Source organism: Arachis ipaensis, chromosome B2, assembly GCF_059453495.1.
Source record: "Arachis ipaensis isolate K30076 ecotype BB chromosome B2, ASM5945349v1, whole genome shotgun sequence".
NCBI classification, from domain to species: Eukaryota; Viridiplantae; Streptophyta; class Magnoliopsida; order Fabales; family Fabaceae; genus Arachis; species Arachis ipaensis.
In genome coordinates, this window is record NC_142437.1 from 40,895,573 (window position 1) to 40,901,254 (window position 5,682).

A 5,682-nucleotide genomic window follows, 5' to 3' on the forward strand; every position below is an offset into this window, starting at 1 on the left:
TTCTACCCTTGATTGAATGAGTATCTCTTGGATTCCTTAATCAGAATCTTCGTGGTATAAGCTAGAATCCATTGGCAGCATTCTTGAGAATCTGAAAAGTCTAAACCTTGTCTGTGGTATTCCGAGTAGGATTCAGGGATTGAATGACTGTGACGAGCTTCAAACTCACAAGGGTTAGGCGTAGTGACAGACGCAAAAGGATCAATGGATCCTATTCCAGCATGAGTGAGAACTGACAGATGATTAGCCATGCGGTGACAGCGCACCTGGACCATTTTCACTGAGAGGACAGATGGTAGCCATTGACAACGGTGATCCACCAACACACAGCTTGCCATAGGAGGAACCTTGCGTGCATAAAGAAGAAGACAGGGGGAAAGCAGACATTCATAAGACAAAGCATCTCCAAAACTCCAACATATTCTCCATTACTGCATAACAAGTATTTACTTCATGCTCTTTTATTTTTCGCAATTCAGACTGATAATCATAATTAATCTCCTGACTAAGATTTACAAGATAACCATAGATTGCTTCAAGCCAACAATCTCCGTGGGATCGACCCTTACTCACGTAAGGTATTACTTGGACGACCCAGTGCACTTGCTGGTTAGTGGTACGGAGTTGTGAAAAGTGTGAATCATAATTTCGTGCACCAGCGGCACGACATGAGGCTTAACCCGCTCAAGTGTGCCTTCGCCATGGAAGTCGGAAATTTCTTAGGGTTTATGATAACCCAAAGAGGAGTGGAGGCCAACCCGGAGAAATGCAAAGCAATCTTACAAATGAAGAGCCCGAGATGCGTAAAAGACATCCAGAGATTGGCGGGAAGGCTCACCGCACTATCCCGCTTCCTCGGTGCATCCGCCAAAGCTCTGCCATTTTTCAACTTGATAAAAAAGTGGATAGTGTTTGAATAGACCCCGGCGTGTGAAGAAGCCTTGAAGCATTTCAAGGACATAATCTCGGCACCGCCTGTCTTCGAGAAACCTAAGAATGGAGAGGCGATGTACCTGTGCTTAGCAATAACTGATGAGGCTTTGGCAACAGTCCTGGAGCGAGAAGAAGAAAAGACTCAGCAACCAATCTATTTTGTAAGTAAGGCGTTACAAGGGGTGGAGCTGAGGTACAGTAAGCTAGAAAAGCTAGCATACGCACTCCTGACCTCCTCCCGTAGGCTGCGACAGTACTTCCAAGGACACCAGATAATCGTCAGGACGGACCAGGCAATCCGCCAAGTATTCTAGAAACCTAATGAGCGGATAATTTGTACGCTTTTTGGCATTGTTTTTAGTATGTTTTTAGTAGGATCTAGTTACTTTTAGGGATGTTTTCATTAGTTTTTATGTTAAATTCACATTTCTGGACTTTACTATGAGTTTGTGTGTTTTTCTGTGATTTCAGGTATTTTCTGGCTGAAATTGAGGGACTTGAGCAAAAATCAGATTCAGAGGTTGAAGAAGGACTGCTGATGCTGTTGGATTCTGACCTCCCTGCACTCAAAGTGGATTTTCTGGAGCTACAAAACTCAAAATGGCGCGCTTCCAATTGCGTTGGAAAGTAGACATCCAGGGCTTTCCAGCAATCAATAATAGTCCATACTTTGGCCGAGTTTAGAAGATGTAAAAGGGAGTTGAACGCCAGTTCTACGCTGCTGTCTGGAGTTAAACGCCAGAAACAAGTCACAAACCAGAGTTGAACGCCAGAAATACGTCACAACCTGGCGTTCAACTCCAGAAAGAGCCTCTGCACGTGTAACACTCAAGCTCAGCCCAAGCACACACCAAGTGGGCCCCGGAAGTGGATTTATGCATCAATTACTTACTTCTGTAAACCCTAGTAGCTAGTTTATTATAAATAGGACTTTGTACTATTGTATTAGACATCTTTGGATTATCTTTGGATCATTTTTAGATCTCTAGACCTCCATGGGAGGCTGGCCATTCGGCCATGCTGACCCTCTAATCACTTATGTATTTTCAACGGTAGAGTTTCTACACTCCATAGATTAAGGTGTGGAGCTCTGCTGTTCCTCAAAGATTAATGCAAAGTACTACTGTTTTCTATTCAATTCATCTTATTTCGCTTCTAAGATATTCATTCGTACTTCAACCTGAATGTGATGAACGTGACAATCATCATCATTCCCTATGAACGTGTGCCTGACAACCACTTCCGTTCTACCTTAGATTGAATGAGTGTCTCTTAGATCTCTTAATCGGAATCTTCGTGGTGTAAGCTAGAATGATGGCGGCATTCAAGAGAATCCGAAAAGTCTAAACCTTGTCTGTGGTATTCCGAGTAGGATTCAATGATTGAATGACTGTGACGAGCTTCAAACTCGCGAGTGCTGGGCGTAGTGACAGACGCAAAAGGAGGGTGAATCCTATTCCAGCATGATCGGGAACCTCAGATGATTAGCCGTGCCGTGACAGGGCATCTTGGACCATTTTCACAAGAGGAGGGGATGTAGCCACTGACAACGGTGATGCCCTTGCATAAAGCCAGCCATAGAAAGGAGTAAGACTGATTGGATGAAGACAGCAGGAAAGCGGAGGTTCAGAGGAACGATTGCATCTCCATACGCTTATCTGAAATTCTCACCAATGATTTACATAAGTATTTCTATCCCTCTTCTATTACTACATTTTGAAAACTACATAACTATTTTATATCCGCCTGACTGAGATTTACAAGGTGACCATAGCTTGCTTCATACCAACAATCTCCGTGGGATTCGACCCTTACTCACGTAAGGTATTACTTGGACGACCCAGTGCACTTGTTGGTTAGTTATGCGAAGTTGTGAAGATATGTTTAGACCATGGTTCTGTGCATCCGTTTTTGGTGCCATTTCCAGGGAATCAATTTCGAACAATAATTCACAACCTGAGTAACAATTTCGCATACCAAGTTTTTGGCGCCATTGCCGGAGATTGTTCGAGTTTGGACAACTGACGGTTCATCTTGTTGCTCAGATTAGGTAATTTTCTTTTTGTTTTCTTTTCAAAAAAAAATTTTTCAAAAATTTTTCCTTTGTTTTCGAAAAAAAAAATTTTTAAAAAAAAAATTTCAAAAAAAATGTTTTCAAAAATATATTTTTCTTCAGAATTTTTAAGAATGAATTCTAGTGTTTCATGAAACATGTTGAATCCTATCTGGCTGTAAAGCCATACCCAAACTGCTTTGGGATTGGTCTTCAATTAATCACCTCAATGGATGTAATTTACATGCTAAATCTTGGCTGGCTATTAAGCCATGCCTAACCCTCAGATTGGAGCTTTAGACTAAGAATTGAAGATTCCTGGAATTCATATTAAAAATTTTGGAATCCTTATTTTTTCTTTTTCAAATAATTTTCAAAAAAAAATCATAAAATCATAAAAATCAAAAATATTTTTGTGTCTCTTGTTTGAATCTTGAGTCATGTTATAAGTTTGGTGTCAATTGCATGTTCATCTTGCATTTTTCGAAAAAAATTCATGCATTCATAGTGTTCTTCATGATCTTCAAGTTGTTCTTGGTAAGTCTTCTTGTTTGATCTTTGCATTTGCATGTTTTGTGTCTTTTCTTGTTTTTCATATGCATTCTTGAAATCTTAGTGTCTAAGCATTAAAGAATTCTAAGTTTGGTGTCTTGCATGTTTTCTTTGCATTAAAAATTTTTCAAAAATGTGTTCTTGATGTTCATCATGATCTTCATAGTGTTCTTGGTGTTCATCTTGACATTCATAGCATTCTTGCATGCATTCATTGTTTTGATCCATAACTTTCATGCATTGCATCATTTTTCTTATTTTTCTCTCTCATCATAAAAATTCAAAAATAAAAAAAATATCTTTCCCTTCTTCTCTCTTAAAATTTCAAAAATTAGATTTGACTTTTCAAAAATTTTTAAAATCTAGTTGTTTTTATGAGTCAAATCAAATTTTCAATTAAAAAAAAATCTTATCTTTTTCAAAATCTTTTTCAAAAATCAAATCTTTTTTTCAATTGTTTTTAGTTATTTTCGAAAATTTTAAAAAAAATTTTTAAAAATCTTTTTCTTAATTTTACATCATATTTTCGAAAATAACATCATCAATTAATGTTTTGATTCAAAAATTTCAAGTTTGTTACTTGCTTGTTAAGAAAGATTCAAACTTTGAGTTCTAGAATCATATCTTGTGATTTCTTGTGAATCAAGTCATTAATTGTGATTTTAAAAATCAAATCTTTTTTAAAAACTAATTTCAATCATATGTTTTCAAAAATATCTTCTTATCTTATCTTTTTCAAAAACTTGATTTCAAAATATCTTCTCTAACTTCCTAACTCCTTATCTTTTCAAAATTTGTTTCAACTAACTAACTAACTTTTTGTTTGTTTCTTATCTTTTTCAAAACTACCTAACTAACTCTCTCTCTCTAATTTTCGAAAATATCTCCCCCCTTTTTCAAAATTTCTTTTTAATTAACTAATTATTTTAATTTTTGATTTTTATTTTCGAAAATTACTAACACTTTTCAAAAATTATTTTCGAAAATCACTAACTCTTTTTCAAAAATTATTTTCGAAAATCCTCTTTCTCCCTCATCTCCTTCTAATTATTTATTTATCTACTAACACTTCTCTTCATCTCACATCTCTGCTCCTATCATCACCTTTGTGTTTGGATTCTCCATTCTTCTTCACCCCTATTCCTTTTCTTCTTCTACTAATAATAAGGAACCTCTTTACTGTGACATAGAGGATTCCTCTTCTTTTCTTGTTCTCTTCTCTTTCTTATGAGCAGGAACAAAGAAAAAGGCATTCTTGTTGAAGCTGATCCAGAACCTGAAAGGACTCTGAAGAGGAAACAAAGAGAAGCTAAATTACAACAATCCAGAGACAACCTTATTGAAAATTTCGAACAAGTAAAGGAGATGGCTATCGAACCCAACAACAATAATGCAAGGAGAATGCTTGGTGACTTTACTACACCTAATTCCAATTTACATGGAAGAAGCATCTCCATTCTTGCCATTGGAGCAAACAACTTTGAGCTGAAACCTCAGCTAGTTTCTCTGATGCAGCAGAACTGTAAGTTTCATGGACTTCCATATGAAGATCCTTTTCAGTTCTTAACTGAATTCTTGCAGATATGTGATACTGTTAAGACTAATGGAGTAGATCCTGAAGTCTACAGGCTCATGCTTTTCCCTTTTGCTGTAAGAGACAGAGCTAGAGTGTGGTTGGATTCTCAACCCAGAGATAGCCTGAACTCTTGGAATAAGCTGGTCACTGCTTTCTTAGCCAAGTTCTTTCCTCCTTAAAAGCTGAGCAAGCTTAGAGTGGATGTTCAAACCTTCAGACAGAAAGAAGGTGAATCCCTCTATGAAGCTTGGGAAAGATACAAGCAGCTGACCAAAAAGTGTCCTTCTGACATGCTTTCAGAATGGACCATCCTGGATATATTCTATGATGGTTTATCTGAGCTATCAAAGATGTCATTGGATACTTCTGTAGGTGGATCCATTCACCTAAAGAAAACTCCTGCAGAAGCTCAAGAACTCATTGACATGGTTGCTAATAACCAGTTCATGTACACTTCTGAGAGGAATCCTGTGAGTAATGGGACGCCTCAGAAGAAGGGAGTTCTTGAAGTTGATACTCTGAATGCCATATTAGCTCAGAACAAAATATTGACTCAGCAAGTCAATAT

At 37.4% G+C, this 5,682-nt stretch overlaps 1 non-coding gene across 1 annotated transcript; it reads right to left on the reverse strand.

Moving 5' to 3' along the window:
* Nucleotides 1-5,302: 5,302 nt before the first annotated feature.
* Nucleotides 5,303-5,410, reverse strand: LOC148573716 (small nucleolar RNA R71). Its single transcript, XR_015906240.1, has one exon. It is a non-coding gene; the product is annotated as a small nucleolar RNA R71 (small nucleolar RNA).
* Between the last annotated feature and the right edge of the window lie 272 nt (nt 5,411-5,682).